Source organism: Lacerta agilis, chromosome 5 (assembly GCF_009819535.1).
Source record: "Lacerta agilis isolate rLacAgi1 chromosome 5, rLacAgi1.pri, whole genome shotgun sequence".
Lineage (NCBI taxonomy): Eukaryota > Metazoa > Chordata > Lepidosauria > Squamata > Lacertidae > Lacerta > Lacerta agilis.
Window position 1 is genome coordinate 23230285 of NC_046316.1, and position 18927 is coordinate 23249211.

At 43.8% G+C, this 18927-nt stretch overlaps 1 pseudogene; it reads right to left on the reverse strand.

The window, feature by feature from the left end:
• Positions 1-11431: 11431 nt before the first annotated feature.
• On the reverse strand, positions 11432-12954 carry LOC117046252 (annotated as a pseudogene).
• Positions 12955-18927: the final 5973 nt, after the last annotated feature.

Genomic DNA, 18927 nt, shown 5'->3' on the forward strand with positions numbered 1-18927 from the left:
ATCACTTAATGTGAGGCACATCTCAATTAAAACAAAAGGTAATTTCCAAAGCAAATATACATTTTTTTTTCTCCTAGGGGGTAATTCCTGTATAAGTGGATATAATAATCCAGACCCTGGGATATCCAACCCTCTGCAATGCAGGAATCTTTGGCCCAATGTGGGGCTTGAACCCATGACCTTGATATTAAGTGTGTCATGCTCTACTGACTGAGCATGTGCAGGAGAGCTTTCCAGTGGCTTGTGCTGTCATTTGCAAGGTATTTTTCCCCCATTCGTCTTGACAACACCCCTGCTAGGAAACCTGCTTCAGTTCACCCAGTGAATGGAGTTCTGTGCCCCCCCCGCAAATGAGAATAAATAGTACAAAATAAAAGAAACTACATGAACATGCACACTCCATAGAGGCTGCAGGATTCAGCTGATCTTGGTGCAGAATTTGGATTGACCATGAACAGAATTATTTTTTTAGGTGAGTACAGGTGAAACTAAACAATAACTCATGATACAACACAGATATTATCGTACCCACAACTCCATAATCACACCATCAGTTTTCTCAATGCTCGAGACCCCATCTGGAATAATTTTGCTGAGGCCAAGGAAGCTTTTGAAAAACCAGAAGCAGTTTACAGAACAGCAAAGAACAAAATTATGTCGTCCACTGTGGGAAGCAAGGCTCTGCAACAACACAACACACATAGAGAGAGAGCTTTTCTGTTAAGGTCTGCTTAGTCTTTCCTTTCTCACTTTTTTTAAGGGGTGGGTAGGGGAAATCATGTGCTGCTACTGTCCTTCTGAAGCAACATACAGAAAAGTATTAACACAACACATCAATCTACGGTAAGTCTCTCTTTAGAGGTGACTCGGAATGATTGGATGCTCAGTCACTGAGAGATTTGTTGCCGGAAAGCCTCTGTGTGCTCAGTGTTGAACAAAGGCCAAGGTTTATTGCTTACCCTTTAGAAATGTCTTTCTTTCACTCTTTCTTTTTCTTTTTGGACAAGCTCGGTTCCTACCCAGCCCAACAGCTAACTGGAAAAAAACAATGCCCAGATTTCAAATTAAGTCATATTCAAATTAATGTTTTGTTGTTGTTTAGTTGTTTAGTCGTGTCCGACTCTTCGTGACCCCATGGACCAGAGCATGCCAGGCACTCCTGTCTTCCACTGCCTCCCACAGTTTGGTCAGACTCATGTTGGTAGTTTCAAGAACACTGTCCAACCATCTCGTCCTCTGTCGTACCCTTCTCCTTGTGCCCTCAATCTTTCCCAACATCAGGGCAGAACATTTTGCCTTCCAAAGATGATTGTGAAACACAAACAGAAAATGAAATATTTCTGGATGCGCTATCTTTCAAACGCATTTATAGATACCACTAAGCAGAAGTGACTATTCAATTTGATGGCGCACATTATTTTGACGTTTAATGGCACTGTGAGAGTTAAATGTCTGTTGCAATTTTCTTTAGTTTTCTCTTCTTTCTGCTGAATTACCCCAAATCTTGATATTTATTTAAAACTAGATTTGGCAAGTAAATTCTCCCTTAATACAAGAATAAGCAGTTCTGTGCTACCACTTAGATAAAGACAGAATTGTTATGACGCTCCAGCACTACCCAAAACCTATGTGTTTAAGGACAGCTCCTGTTGGGCAGCTCCTGTTGCTGGTTTTCTAAAAGTGGTTTGAATTGCCGGATATATGGCAGATTTGTTGGGGAAGAACCTTTCTTTCCTTGCTCCAAAGCTCTCCTCTTTGCAACAGGCATGATGGGCAGAAGAGAGAAGAAGAGAGGGGAAAGGTTTGTTCTGTGACAGATCACTGTGCCCACACATTCTCCTCCTCCATCACCACCACAAGCAAAACTAAGCCAACTTCTTGCTTTAGCACGCAGTATGGGGAGCAGATGGTTCCTATGTTCTTCAATGAGAGAAGAAACTTTGTGAACAAGTGGCAAGCGTTCAGGGTCCTCACACCTGCTGTTTGGCAGTTTAGCCTCTGGTGACAAGGAAGGAGCCTGAGGCTGATATAATGCATTTTTGTGCATGAAATGCACCTGGAGGCAGAGATGGCGTTGCTTATTTGACCCATTATGATGCAGAGCCGTAGCTGGGTGATCTTGCACCCTTGGCAGAACTGTCCAGATTGCGCCCCCTAACCACTGATAAATTAGCTCTTCTTTCTGCCTCTCCTCCAACCCACCCCCTCCAATTCACTGTCTATTTAAAACCTTTTCTTATGAGGCAATAATCAATATTTTTATTTATATACATATTTATTAGCCAATTTTGTGCCGCTCCCCCTGGTTGCGCCCCTGGCGGGAGCCCACCTCACCACCCCCCAGCTACGGCCCTGTTATGATGGTGCGTGTATCAGTCACTAGCATGCTTTGAAAAGAGGGAGCTTTGAAGAGCCATGCACAACTTGTTACCCTACCAGGATGAACACAACCTATTAGTCATCAATTATAATCTGGCAGAAACTTGACAACCCCACTTTGTGTTTGAAGTCCCAGGCAGGCAGCAAAACCAAGCGGCTTACTGACCTGCTGCAGAGTCACCTTACATGGCTGGTAGGCTGCATTTGGTTTGGAAAGTCACAGGTTATACATGCCTGGTCAGGATGCTGGGAAAGAAATCCGCTCCACTTACATGTGGGGAGGAGTTGCAGTGGACCGCGTGGCCGCCCTCTCACTTCCGGGTGGGCGGGGGACTTTGTCCCTTGCCACTCAGAGGAGTCCCAGCCGCGTCAGCAATCGGACGGCTGGGGGGGGGCGTGGCCATGACCCACCTTTAAAAGAGAGGCATGAGCTGGAGGGCTTCCTTTCCAGAATTGGAAGATGACTTCACCTAAATCTTTTTGCAATTTTAAAAGGAGCATGTTGAGATTTATATGGGCCTAATTCCCTCTCAAACATACAAGCCACACTGCAATATTCAGCATCTAGAGGTCAGGATGATGCTACTGGCATTTTTTAAAGAGTCTAAGCCTCATTATAATTTTAATTAGTTACAGAAGAAAACTGGGAGAGGGGAATGAATCCAGCTGTGCAAGTAATCTTCATCTTTAAGGAAAACCATTTCCAATCTAATCCAGTTTCTGGCTGGAAACCCCAGTGCAGCTAAATTCCATAGTGAGGATGCTTCAAAAGATTCTGATGAAAAGAAGCCTCCCATCTCTCTCTTCCTGGAGGTGATTGCTGAGTATTTACATACAAATCAGATCTCAGAAGCTGGAATCAGCATCCGGGCCCTGGTGCAATTGTGCGATATGTAATTCTGCTCTTAGCAACACTGCCAGTGCCTCTGGGAGCTTGAGCTCCCAGCCTGAGTGGCAGTCAACTGCAGGGGGGAAAAAAGCAAAAAAGGAGGCAAATTGGCAGCGTTTTTATCTTTTATTGTAGCAACACTGCATGGTGAAATGTGTGTTTCAGTGACACCAAACACTTCACCTGGAAGACAACTAAATTCTAGGCTATTTAATACCTAGAATAGCAAGAAGATGTCTTTTTGTATCTGATCAACTAATGTTTAAAATGTTGGAAGCAAGTTTTTGATTTACACAGGCACTTCCATAGATGCTGTATGAGGCTAGAATCAAAGGTCTGTGTGCATCACTGCCATAATTTATAAATTTACATACTGCTTACCAGGGATGCGGGTGGCACTGTGGTCTAAACCACTGAGCCTAGGGCTTGCCGATCGGAAGGTTGGCTGTTCGAATCCCCGAGACGGGGTGAAAATGGTATGTACAATTATAAAATCAAAATGGCCTGTACAATTATAAAATCCACACAAAATTAAAGTAGGTAATACAACATTTCCATCGAAACAAAAAAAATATCCACAATTAAAATTTACCAAAAAAAACCCCACAAGGCAATTAAAAAGAATAACAATTAAAACAGTTACAAGAAAAATTAAAACAATTGGATTAGGAAGTTCAAATTAAGGGGAATGCTTGACTAAACAGATGTGTTTTCAGTGGAATAACAATGCTGATGAAATGAAGGCTCTCGTATTTCAGCAAGGGGGAGATATTCATATATGGGGTGGTGAGAGAAAAGGCCCTGCCAGAATCCACAGGATTTATCCAGTTACTTAGGATCACAGGAAGCTGCCTTATGCAGAGTCAGACCATTGGTCAATCTAGCTCAGCACTGTCTACACCAGTGTTTCCCAAACTTGGGTCTCCAGTTGTTGTTTTACTACAACTCCCATCATCCATAGCTAGCAAGACCAGTGGTCAGGGATGATGGGAATTGTAGTCCAAAAAAGATGGAGACCCAAGTTTTGGAGACACTGGTCTAAACTAACTGGTAGCAGCTGCTCAGGATTTGCAGCAGCCCTACCTAGAGATGCCGGGGATTGAACCAGGGGCCTTCGGCTTGCAAAGCAGATGCTCTGCCACCGAGCTATATAGCCTTTCCCCACTCTTGAGGTCTGGAAGGTATTTCTAACCTTCTTTCCAAGCAGTAGGCATGGCCAAGAGTACTGCACAGAGTACACTTTAACTGAACCCTTAATGGCAAATGCACAACACAAATTTTGACCATTCATTTTGATTGCCTGTTAAAATGATCAATCCCTATTCACCAACACCCTTTGGAGGAGGGCAAACTTTTAAGCACTTATTATTTTACCAGGGTCGGTTGACTGCATGAAGGAATCCCTCATGATCAAGGCACCTGGTACCAAAACGTACATGTCACAGAGAAGAGTTCAGCTGAGCTTTTTATCTGGCGCACTGTGTTTCAAGTTTGTCGACTGCATAAGTTAGTGCAGTGGGCAGAGCAACACAAGTGTGCGTAGTTCCATGATTGTTCCACAGCATACCCTTCAACATTTCTTTGATGAAAATAGGAACATAATAATAATAATAATAATAATAATAATAATAATAATAATAATAATACCCCAGCCACTTTGGGCAGCTTCCAACATATATAAAATTATAATAAAATAGTAATCATTAAAATCTTCTCTATACAGGGCTGCCTTCAGATGTCTTCTAAAGGTTGTATAGTTACTTATCTCCTTGGCACGGGGGTTGAATAACTCCATACCCTCCAACATTTCCCTGATGAAAATAGGGATGTCCTAAGGAAAAGCGGGACATTCCAGGATCAAATCAGAAACTGGGACGGCTTCTGTAAATCCAGGACTACCCCTGGAAAATAGGGTCTGCCACAGAGAGGGTAAAACCAGCTGGGGTTTTTTATGTGAGATTCAGTGGGGGGTGGGTGGGTGGGGGCAGTGCAAAGGGTAATACGCCTCGGTGCCAGTCTTCCACTTCAAACTGTAGCCTCAGTGATTGCATGGTGTAAAAAAGGCACAACCAAAGAACCATTAAAACCACTGTGGGATCCCTCAGTGACTACTCTGCTCTTGCAAAATATTAGATGAACTACCTGTACTGTCAGTGCATAATCTTGTACTGCCAGAGGTAACATAGTACAAAGCCGCCATATAAACACCAGTCAAAACACTGAGGGCTTCTGCAGACTGGTGAGGGTTTTCTTTCATTTCATTTTTTTGAGGGTGCATTCTGCAGCACGTCATCAACACAAGAACACAGTGCATTAGGACCTATATAATGGACCTTCCACAAACCACTCTACTTTATTTGTTCTGCGATGCTTCCCTATTACTATCACGTTAATGCTACCTGGAGGGGCTCTCTTGCACAACTAGAACCAAAAGGGGGGAAAAGCAATAACCCCAGAAGAGTTGCGATATAAAGTCGCAGGGTTTCAGCAGGATCTTACGGAACATACACAAAGCCGTATGTTCTCTCCGGACATCTGGAAGGGTCCTTGGTACATAACTGTAGAAGTGGGAAGAGTTGTTTGCTTTGACGTTATGGGTCTGAAGTGTTGCTTTGGAGAAGGAGATAGATAAATGACTCATTGAGGTCTGAGCACGATAATCCAGTATGAGTGTGACTTAGACAATAACCTTCTGAAATGCCAAGTAGTTGTGTATATTTGCTCTTCGCTTCAATGTGCAGGAGACATTCAATGTGAGTATCCTCTTACATGTAAGTAAACTAGTCAGCTGCTACTGTCTCATCAGTGTGAGGAGCAGCCCTGACGGCAAAGCAACCCCACTGCACAGAATTAAAAAAAGAAAAAGTAACATTTCAAACAAGATGCCAAGCTATGTTTCCTTTCTTTCTCTTCTCATTCTGCAGCTGAAGAGACACTTCTAAAATGATTCACTGCATTTCATACTCTCAAGCGAATTTGGAGCACTACCATCTTGTGGCCTGTCTGAGAAAGGCAATCTAGAATTTTTATTTTTTTTATTTTTTAAAAGATGCTTCTAATTCTTATGGGGGATGTCCATAGAGATTCCCTTTGTGGCAACATCCCTGTGGCAAATATAACACATGCCCAAGCTCTAATGCAGCACTGGGTACTCATTTTGGAATAAACCCAATCTGGGGGCACAGGAAAGACTACGTCTGCTCTATTCAGAAAACTTCTGAAGAAAGATGGACCATGCCCATGTCTAAGAAATATAAAAATAAAATAAAATAATGGTCTTGGTACGAACTGCTTCCACACAACAGTCGGAGCCATAGTCAAATAGTTACATAGCCATAAAATTCTATGGTGTCTTTTGTTATCTTAAAAATAATAATAATCTTGCAGAGCAAATTATGCAGAGACTGAGTTTTTTTTCTGGCCTTCTTCCACTGAGTATTGCTGGCAATACTTTCTCCTCTGCGCCTCAAAACCTCCAGAGGTTCTGATCTGATTGGTCTATGTGACATGGAGCTGTATTATATCATCACAGTGGGGACTTGCCTGTTGAAAAGTGATTGATTGTTACCTATAAACACTGTTGGGCAACACCGTGAGTGTTGTGAAATAAATTGCTTACCAGGCACATGCGAGGCACAACCTCCCAATGTGGTTAAGACTAGACAAAGAAAGCTAAGCACAATTAAAAAATGGATGTGTTGCATTAAATATGGATGTGGGCTTAGAAGCTCCTTCATGTATAATACTGCAAAAATCTTCATGCGGAACATAAAAGGAATCTCTAGAGCCCAAGTCTCTGTACTAAGCACCAACAAAAGTGGTTCTTAGCCAAAGACCGGATGCATATGAAACAGCATCTGGGACTATGAGCTGCTGTTATTAGTATTATTATTGTGCTGCATTAGTCTACAGGAATTTCCCCAGCATGGCAAGGATATCCTACATCCCTTGACAAATGTTACTCCCTTCCATCAGCCTGAAATAAATTGGAAACTCAACCACTTAACATATTTGGATGCAGTTTGGGAAGTGAGAAGATATGGAGGTTTTCAGTAGCATGCAGTGGGGAGAGATGCCCCTCGTTCCCCAGCTGGAGGAAGTTCACGGGACAGAAATAAGAACATGGTACATCTGGAGTTTGGGCGGGGAATGATATATTCCTAACTATTCGACTATCGTGGATGAACACTTGCAGCAGTCATGACTCTTCTGATATAGGCTGCGATCCTAACGTCTGGCCAGCAGCATTGAGGCTTGATGAAGCAGTGCGACTGTAGAGGTTTGGAGCTTTAAGAGTTAACAAGCTCAACCAGGTTGTCCCACCCACAGGAGGAAGAGCGTCACCGGAAGACGCTGTGTACTGTGTAATGTGATACTTGTTTTTTCTGTGTCCGGAGAACGGAGAAGGGAGAAGACACAAAATGTTGAGCGTATCTCCCGGCTTGTAGATTTATGCCTTGTAAAATAAAGCTTTCTAGATTAGGAAAGAAGCCGTTATCTGTCGTCTGTAATTGCTGGTATGCTGGTATGCACACACACCGCTGCGTGAGAGAAGATAACTCTGCTAATAGCACAGGTGAAGCAAGCAAGGAGAACGTACAGCAGGTACGGGCGCAGAAGGAAGCTTGCTGGACACCATTTATGTGCCTTGTTGGTTTGAAGCCTTTCCAACAATCAAAAACGCTTCAGCGACCAAGGTGGAATCTACACACATATAAAAAACGCTGTGAAAATGCTTTTTTAATTTTTTTTTTGCATAGCTCACTTTTCGCCATCTAGTGCCGCATTTGTATATTGCACATTGCAACACATTTAAAATGTTTTATTTGCAGCTGTATAGCTGAGTCCCATTGCAGCATCACATTGGCCGGGGCAGGGTTGGGGATGGAGAGGAGTGGGGGGTGAGTTTCTTTTCTTCACCAGCTCTCAGGGGCCTGTGTCAGCCCAGTTACCCTCTGCTTCCAAAATGCCCTGTTTCGCGGGGTGAGGGGTTCCACTGGCTTCTACCCACCCGCTGTTTGGGCAGGTGCACTGAAGCACTCCTTCCCAGATGTGCTTCCAGGCTGCCAGCTGAGACTGGTGGAGCTGGGCAGGTGAAGGAGCACTTCCGCTCCACCCAAATCCCCACCAGTCTGATGGAGCGTTGATTTTGATTGCTCTGTTACTTGATAATTTATTATTGCCTGTGGCTAACAAAGCCAGTTTGAATAAGAACCTCTTGTTTCTATAATAGGAGCAAGCTCTCCTAGTATTTAGAACAAAAGCACGTGACTTGTTTATTTAAAACTGTTTCTCCCCAGATGTATATCTTCCAAGGTTTTAGATGTATATTTCACTTTGTTGTTGTTGTTGTTGTCGTTGGCATCTGTCTGTCTCGGGAGACAACGGAAGAGTGTGCCTTCTGGGGTCAAGCCGCTGGATAGTTACAGCTCCTGCTGTGGCTGTAGAGGTCGATAGAGGAGATACCGTATATACCCGAGTATAAGCCGACCCGAATATAAACCGAGGCACCTAATTTTCCTACAAAAACCTGGGAAAGCTTATTGACTCGAGTATAAGCCGATTCACCTTTGCCGCTGTGGAGGAGGAGGAGGAACGAGCAGCCAGAAAGCAGCCCTTTGGGCTGCTCCTTCCTCTTCCTCCTTTGCCAAGTTTGCATTTATGCGAGCAGTTCAGGAATAGAACAAGCTGCCTGGGGAGAGTAAAGAACCGCCGTTCTTGTACGCTTCTTAAGGAATGGTTGACTGGGGAGAGCGGGTGGCGGTACAAGCGGAGAGAAAGGGCTTCTTTCTCGCCGCCCCCACCGCCCGCCTCACTCGAGTATAAGCCGAGGGCAGCTTTTTCAGCACAAAAAATGTGCTGAAAAACTAGGCTTATACTCAAGTATATAGGTATGTTTTATTGCAGGTGGGGCAGATGAAGATGTCCGGTTTTGCTGCTTTGATGTTTGCAATATATTAGCATGTGTCTGCAATACAACTTATTTACAATGGACTCTAATGACCTGCCTTAGTTTAACAAATCAAAAATTTTACATGCAGGGCAAATCATTGGAATCCTGACTGAGTGAGTGAATGAATGTGATGTGTGCTAAGTTACTGGTGCTCTTTATTCTCTCATTTCTCTCGGTGACATGGAAGGACAACTGGCCCAAATAGCTTAAGACTGCCATGGTTCCTTTATTTTATTGTCCAGCATGCCTGAATGCAAACTATGAGATAAAGGGATTAATATAACCAATGCAGCAGGGAAATCAGGCAGGGTTTGCTGGTGTTACGGCAGTTTCATAGGTTGGGCAGCCATGCATGAGAACAGTAATAGCCGCTCTGTTCCTAAGTTCTCCCATTCTGTGTACCATGATTTAAGAGTGCCTATTACGAACAACATAAAAAGAGCTGAAATGGATCAGACTAACAGTCCGTGTAATCCAGTAGGGGCCCTCCAATGCTCCCGGAGAGTTCCCAAGCAAGGCTTGAAAACAACCAGCCCTCCCTTGCTTGTTGTACCCATGCTTCCTCTGAACCAGGAAGTACCATCGCATCATCATGACCAATAGCCATTGATAGGCCAGTCCTCCATGCTTACCTTACCCCCTTGTCCAGGGCTCTTTTTTAGCCAGAACTCACCAGAACTCAGTTCTAGCACCTCTCAGGTGGGCGCCACTGCCATTACAAGAGAACAAGGGAGGCGTTCATGGTGAGTTCCAGCACCTCTTTATCTAGAAAACTGCCGTTGTCCATTACTGTGATTTTAAATAACCTCCAAGTGTCTTGGGAGAGTTTCATCCCTTCTGATTCTCCCTTCCAACACCCTTCCAACCAGTCACCTCATTTGATGACTTTCCTGTCTTGAAACTGACTATTGTTGTTTTGGCTTCTGGGGTGACTTCATAGTTACTTAAATGTTGATCCTGATAGTGACCCAGCTCCTGGTTCTGAGAAGTTTGCAATGCTTTTATCTTACACCAGAACCTGACCACCATGCTGTGGGTGGTGGAACCCCCCCCCCTCCACTGGCTGCATAAATCCTATTCATATTGCTCCTGCACACCTACCGATTGCCCTTTAATGTCTATTGGACCCATGCAGAATCATTTAAATGTACCAATTACTCTGATTTCCATTCATGGCTCCACTAAATTCAGGTGGTTGTTGCGGTACAACTTGCCAACACAGTGATCATGATTCATACAGTCTCCATGTCTGTCTTCAAGGAACCTGAGATGGAGACCACACAGACCCTGCTCTGACATCCAGCTAAGATAGCTGACTTTGACTTGCAAATAATGATGTTAGGAGCAAGCCGACTACCCCAAATCACCCTGTGGAAATGCATAGGAGCCATTTAAATTTGGGGCAACTCAAAATTAACCTGAGAAAATTGCATACTTATGTTAAGAGTTAAGTCAGGCACAACATTTTTCAAGGCAATCTATAATTCAGTAACGACACAGAAGTGCCTCAACTGCTTTTCAGAAATGAAAAGCGATAAGCATGGGAGTTATTATTTACACTGGGCATATTTAATAAACCAAAACATTAAGCATCAGATTAAAGTGATGCATGTATCACTTACGCCATGCTAAAAATCACTGTCCTCATTTATTAGAGCTACAAAATATAAGATTTCCCCTTTATTTACTAAATAAATTGCCTTGGGTTGATGTTGTGGCTAAATATACAGGCAGACAGAGATATATCTGTAATCACACATGGATTGTTATTTCTTGCTTTCTAACTATGGCATTGTTGCATGCCACCATCAATCATTGAGCGGTGTGAGATTCCAGGGGTTCCAGGCTCACCCCAGGGCCAGTGTTTCCTTTTGGGAATGAAGCACAGTGGAAACTGTGGTGCAGAGAATCTCTCTGCTCTAGATCGCAAAGGCAGTACAGTACTTGGACTCCCAGCTCAAGGAAATCCAAAAGCTTTATTTAAGAAATCAGTGCATACTCACAGCATTAGCTAAACCCCCCCCCACAAACAAACAAACAAACAAACAACCCCAGGATACAGGATTTGTACAGTAAGTCTACAACAGATGTCATGACTAGGTGATAACTAAGACGTCGTCCCAACAATTGGCACACCCCTCCCACTCTACTTATAAAGGACAAATAATTCACACAGTTCTATCCCAAGCAAGAAGCACAACCTGAGTCAGTCACTCCAAGTCTCCATCCACCGCTGGTTCAGCTACCCCTGGCACTAGGCTGCCCACCTCTTTGGCTACCAAGGGGACCTTACTCTTCAGCTGGAAAGTTCCAGAAGCTCCTTTCCCTGTGATCTGGTCCAGCTGGCCCTTCTCTGCAGAGCGTTCTTCACCAACTGGGGTCTGGAGGATGGATGGTGGCTAACAGATTGAGGTTGAATCTTGACAAGACAGAAGTATTGTTTTTGGGGGACAGGAGGAAGGCAGGTGTGGAGGACTCCCTGGTCCTGAATGGGGTAACTGTGCCCCTGAAGGACCAAGTGCACAGCCTGGGAGTAATTTTGGACTTGCAGCTGTCCATGGAGGTGCAGGTTAATTCTGTGTCCAGGGCAGCTGTTTACCAGCTCCATCTGGTATGTGGGCTGAGACCCTATCTGCCTGTGGACTGTCTTGCCAGAGTGGTGCATGCTCTAGTTAACTCTTGCTTGGAATACTGCAATGCGCTATATGTGGGGCTACCTTTGAAGGTGACCTGGAAACTACAAATAATCCAGAATGCAGCAGCTAAACTGGTGACTAGGAGTGGCCACCGAAACCACATAACACCGATCTTGAAAGACCTACATTGGCTCCTAGTACGTTTCCAAGCACAGTTCAAAGTGTTGGTGCTGACCTTTAAAGCCCTAAATGACCTCGGTCCAGTATACCTGAAGGAGCGTCTCCACCCTCACTGTTCTGCCCGGACACTAAGGGCCAGAGCTGAGGGCCTTCTGGTGGTTCCCTCACTGCAAGAAGTGAAGTTACAGGAAAACAGGCAGAGGGCCTTCTCGGTAGTAGTGCCCACCCTGTGGAACGCCCTCCCACCATATGTCAAAGAGAACAACAGCTACCAGACTTTTATAAGACATCTGAAGGCAGCCCTGTTTAGGGAAGCTTTTAGTGTTTAATAGACTATTGTATTTTAATATTTTGTTGGAAGCCGCCCAGAGTGGCTGGGGAAACCCAGCCAGATGGGCGGGGTATAAATAATAAATTAATTATTATTATGTCAACCTTCAGCTTTGGGTAATACTGGAAAAACCTGTTTCTTGATCAAGCTGCAGGATGTCTCCTTTGGCTCGCAGAGGCGGGTGAAGGCCAACAGGAGAATGTCTTCCAGCTTCACCTGCTGCTCTGGGCCAGATGCTGAAGAACAGCTCCACTTCTGGTTCTTGGATTTGGGGGCTGTTTTCCCTCAGTTCGGGGTCACCACAAAGCTCTGATGGGCTCCTTTCCCTTTCACCTGCTGAATGACCCTCTTGAGGGCCTTCTTGAGGAGGTAGTTCCTCCTCTCCAGCTCCAGTGAAGGGTACTTATGGATGATATACTTCCGGATGTCCACAACTAACTAAGCATGCATTGATCACCTCAATCAAAATGGCATCCATCTTGGGGCGAGAGGAAGCCGCCATATGCGTCTGCTTCTGTGCTCTGGCTAGCTGGATGGCAGAGAGGGTAGCATAGGCAGGGATGTGAGGGTGATCTGGCTGCGACATCTGTCACTCCACTGATTGCCAGGGACCTTGCTCTCCAGAGGTGGGGTAGGCACTGTCTCACATGGTTCTCCATCCTTTTCTGTGGTGTCTGGCAATAGTGGCACAAAGGCCACCCCCAACTCTCTACTCATGCTCCCCCTACCATCAGCCTCTGGATCCTCTTCTAACAGATCTTATCAGCCCCACACTAGTCAGCACCACTGGACCCACAATACTCTACTTTAGTCGGCAGCCACCTGCTTCCAGACAATCAGCAGACACGCCCCCTCCAACTGCAATGCAGTTTTTCTTTCCGTTCCAGCAACCCCAGTTCTTCTTTGCACCAATTCCCACTTTTCATGACATTGCATGAGGCTGCCATCAAAAAGAGCACCCCGGTAGGGATTTTCCCTTTCCATAGCATGTAGTACCACTTACTCTGTGTCATAATATCATTCTTCTACCTTTGCTCCCATTGCACATCACTTTCTAATGGGAGCAGCAAAACCGCACCACAAAAATGATGTCAAGAGATGGGGAAAGTTGCATGGTAAGTTACAGAGGGGGAGAACATGACACAGACCTGCCCAGTTTGAGCAGCGGCCCTGTGTTTCTTGCTGCCCAAACTCAAGACAGTTTTTCCCCCCGAATGAGGCATTACAGTATGAATACTTCCCTCTTGGAAATACCCTGGGTAATTCATCCAAGAATTAAATTTGTCATTATGGAAGTTGCTCTATGCTGGTAGCTCATATCTGCAAGAAAGGGAAGGAAAAAAACCAACCCGAAAAACCCTTAAGGCATTTTTTCACACATGAAGCTTAAAATGCACCTCTAAGCTTCTCTCATACTGGCTTGTGCTATGCCTGAGTTGTTAATGTGGAATGGGAAATGGGTGAGAAGAAATTGAATGTACGTTGCAGCCAATGTAAGTCTGATGCTCACAATATGGACTGATTTCAGCCGTTTAAGCGTCATGAGTGAAAATGCTTTAAGACCGCATTCTCCATTCTGCCATCCTGAACCGATGAGAGTCCCCGGTTAACACCAAATACGTTTATTGCCAGTCTCTAGATTTGCACTTTGCACTGCTACAGTGCCACTCTACTTCAATTACTCCCATACAGGAGGTCACCCGGGGTTTCCTTCTGCCAAACCTCCCAGGCTCCCTCCCCATTATTTACTATGCCTTCCACACATTGTGGTGTCAAGACATGGATTTTATTAACATGCTTCTTTACCACTTTAAAGCAGTAAGCAAAAAGTGACACGCTGAGTTTCATTTAATGTTTCTATGTATGGTTTCTTTTTTAATACATACCGGTATATAAAAATAAGTCTCCTATCTGGGGGTTGGGGGGACACATAATTCAGCAGGAAGGGGGAAGACCATGACCACAACTCTCATTCATTTCTATTGGGAATTGAAACCTTCCCACCGGAGAACTAAGTTCTACTCAAAGTAGACCTGCTGGAATCAAGAAACCTGAGTTAGCCATGCCCGTAAATTTCAATGGGTCTATTCCGAGTAAAACTTACAGGATAAAACCCTTGGTGCTTAGGTGAGCCCCTCTGAGAACTGCATCCTATACATGAGTTTTCACAACCAAGAAAGCCCTTTCTCAAGTCACCACCCATCTAACCTCTGAGATGAGGGCAACAGAGAAAAGCCTCCTGTGAGGTGGGTTACCATTAGGCTAAAATATAGTGATTAGCCCAGGATTGCACTGCGGCTGAGTGAAAATTTAAATATGGGTCTCCCCATATCTAGTAAGACATGCTCAAACTGCAATACTTCAAGGACCACCTCTTTCTGTATGAAATGACCCAGATCCTATAGTCATCATCAGAGGCCCTTCTTATTCCTGAATGGATGCAGCTTCTTCTCACAATATGGAAGTGAGTATGTTGTGATGTATTTTTCTACAGGCAAAACATGACACTTTGACAAGCAATGGAACAGCTTTTAAATAATGCTATTGGTGTGAGTTGCAATTATATCACTGAATTGGAGGGCAATTCTGCAGTGAAAGGGTAACATTACATTTTGAATGGTATCTATATTTTCATAGACGCGGGTGGCGCTGTGGGTTAAACCACAGAGCCTAGGGCTTGCCGATCAGAAGGTTGGCGGTTTGAATCCGCATGACAGGGTGAGCTCCCATTGCTTGGTCCCTGCTCCTGCCAGCCTAGCAGTTCGAAAGCATGCAGTGCAGGTAGATAAATAGGCACCACTCCGGTGGGAAGGTAAACGGCGTTTCCGTGCGCTGCTCTGGTTCGCCAGGAGTGGCTTAGTCATGCTGGCCACATGACCTGGAAGCTGTACGCCGGCTCCCTCGGCCAGTAAAGTGAGATGAGTGCCGCAACCCCAGAGTCGTCAACGACTGTACCTAATGGTTAGGGGTCCCTTTACCTATATTTTCATTGAATATTTCATATGAGTATGTGTTATAAGCTGCAATCCTTTTCACCCTCACCTGGGAATAAGGCACACTTAACTCAATGGGACCCACTTCTGAGTAGACATGCACAGAATTGGGTGTTCTAGAAGCACAGAATCTTAAGGCTTTATTACAGAAAAAATTACTTTCCATACCACCATGCTTTGTTGGCATGTGCCTAAATAGCCACTAGGTGGCAAAATTGCCTAACTTCTCAAAATGTTGTTTATTTATTTATTTTTATTTTTATTTATATTTTTAAGGTGTATTTAAACAGTAAACAGCAACTTAGATCCAGAGCTTGAAGTAACACAGATTTTTTGCAGGTCTTCCTGTCTGATTTCTTCATCTAAAGCTACAAAAACAGAGTTGTATTTTAACAGCCCTGAGATTGTATTTTAGCACGGGCTTTGTACTGAAATGCTTGTTTTAGTGAACAGCCACAGATCACACATATACAACTGTCAGCTTGTGAAAGCAAAAAAAAACCAAGATGAATCCACTATTCTACACACAAAGCAAAATCACATGAAAAAGAAAACAAGAAACCCAATGAGATGCAAGCTATTGCTGCAAAAGCATGGGGCAGGAAGAGATTTTCAAGAAGCATTGTGAAAATAAACAAAATGTATATATTATGGTCAAATGCATTAAAAGAAATATCCATATTATATCATCAACTACAACAAATTTGTGTTGTCTAATGCTATAATTAAACACTTTCTTTTCCAAAGAGGTTATTGAAGCTCAGAATTGTGAGATTCAGCAGGAAAACACAGAAATGAAAGAACTGCTTTGATATTTCAGTATTTTAAGTTTCATTAATCATTTCAGTCCTGAAATTAAACCCAACCAGATGGGCGGGGTATGTATAAACAAATAAACAAATAAACAAATTATTATTATTATTATTATTATTATCATTATTATCATTATTAGAAGCTTGTGTGATCCTTTTTGTCATCTAGTAATCAAAGATCTGCACCCCATAACTGTCATTTGCAGATCTCCAACTATGTCTGCGATTCATTCGAGCTGATTTAGTTTAGGAAACTATTCAGTAAACTATCCTCACTCAGCAAAGCACATGCTTTTTAAATCCCATCAAATTTAGAAAGGCAGATTTGCTATCAAACACAGCTTACAAGATGTGATTTTGAAACACTCTGCGGGGTTTCCAGATCAAATCTGTGTGGGTGAAATGAAGCAAAGGGGTTCTCGAAACCACAAGCTTTGACAACAATGAGCAAAAGGGATTTGGTTCAATTAAATATTTCAGTGTCTGCTCGAGATCCTGATTAACAACTTTAGCTTCTTTCCATTAATGCTGGAGAGACGGCGCAGCGTCAGTACATACACACAGACCAAAATAAGCAGCAGTACAAAAGGCATAGACGGAACTATTAACACACATGAAACAAGCTGTTTACAAAATGGCTTCTATCATCAACCTCTGCCTGGCAGCATCCTCAAGGGGTGGTTGCTGCTGGTTACATCCTCTCCTCTTGGACCAGTTATCGTCACAAAGGAAGCCACTAGAGAGACAACTAGATGCCTGGCACTAAGAGCCAGAATTGACAAGGGCTGGCTCAGTACACTGCATCAAGCCTTTGGCACAACGGCTGTTTTGCAGCCTTTCTAAATGGATTAAATTTCCTTCTTTCCTCCACAAAGAAACGTAGCCTGCACATAATTAGAGCTGCATGGCTATTTTGTTAGTTTGAACCTAAGGCTTCTGAAAACACGATGGTTTTATTTTGTTTTCTGCTGGATCCTCATTCGGTTTTTCAAAAATTTCAGCACCTCTTTTGGAAGTGGTTTCACACTATTGCAATTACTTAATATGCAAGAACAAACAAACAAAAATCCGCTTCCAAAAATCCTTCTCAAAATTATTTTCTGCAAGCTTTGGCGTTGAACATTTTTGAGACGAGCTTTTACTAAACATTCAAATGTTTCTCAAAATGTTTCTGCATTTGACATCCAATCATGTATCAATCACTTCAGTAATTAGTAGCTGACCCTTGACAGTACTTGATGACATGCTGTGGCCTTTAGTGGTATTTAATATTCAACACCTGACAACTTGTAAGATTGCGTGTTGACCTTTGCCAAAATCAAAATATAGATGCCAATAAGCCCACACATTTTAACTGATGGTAGTGAGTGGGCGAGGCAAGAACCATATTCAAAGTCTGAATTCAGATTCAAAGAGCTATATTTGAAAATTGTATGGTAGGATGATGTCATGACTGGCTGGATACAGAGGAGTGGTGGGAGGCACCAGCTGGGGAACTCTTAAGGGAACTCACAGGAGAAGAAGGCTCAGAACCTGGGGATTGGGGGGGGGGGAGACGGGATGATGATGCATGATCGGAGGGAGCTGACTGGGAGGAGGAGGTGTCGGAAGCTGAAGAGGTAACAGGGTTTAGTTAGCAGGAAGAAGCTGTGTTAGAGAATAGTCCAGACTCAGAAGCAGGGGAGGCAGGCTGCAAAAGAATCCAGGGAGTCTCCCCTCCTGCTGCAACCAGCTCCCCATGTCTTCCAGAACCCACAGAGGTATGAAGAGGGTGGAACAAACAGACAAGGCATCTGAGTCTCATATTGTTTGGGGAGAAGGAGGTTTAGAGAGCTGAGGGAAGGTGGAGACCTTCAGTCATCGCAACTGCTTCACTGGGGTAAGATCTACAGTGGTACCTCTGGTTACGTACTTAATTTGTTCCGGAGGTCCGTTCTTAACCTGAAACTGTTCTTAAGCTGAAGCACCTCTTTAGCTAATGGGACCTCCTGCTGCCACTGCACCGCCAAAGCACGATTTCTGTTCTTATCCTGAAGGAAAGTTCTTAACCTGAAGTGTTATTTCTGGATTAGCGGAGTATGTAACCTGAAGCGTATGTAACCTGAGGTACCACTGTACTTGGAAGAGCTGCTGAGCTCATTAGGCCTGAGCTGTCTTGTTTCTTTGAATAGAGTTAACTTCACTGACAACCTTGTGAATTATTGCTGGCCTGCTCATGACACCCACCCTGATACACTGTGAATTTCAAATGCTTGTGAATTTTTAGTTGGATTCTAGTGCTACTTACGACTCCCCACACCTCAGTATAGATACTGTATAGATCTTATTACCACTATCTGGTGCACAGTATTTGCCAATAGCATTCATTTCACACTGCATGATGACAGGGTCCCACAAGGATTACCAGTGATGAGTGATGGCAACATTATTTAACAAGGTGCACTAAGCACCCCTCTCTCTCTCTCTCTCTCTCTCTCTCTCTCTCTCTGTGTGTGTGTGTGTGTGTGTGTGTGTTTAAAACGGTCTCAGAAGGCATACTTACATTTAATTTACATTTGGCATCAAAAACCATGTGCCAAATCATTATTCATCATTTGCATATTGCACACGGTGCTTTGAAGACAACCCAAAAAGCTTTCAATCTAAACGCTGGTGGTGGTGGAATCAAAGGAAAGAGGCAGAAGGGAAAGGAAATAGATAATGAAGGATGACCGTGAGCGAATGCAATTGCTTGTGTGCAAGCTGAGCTTCAGT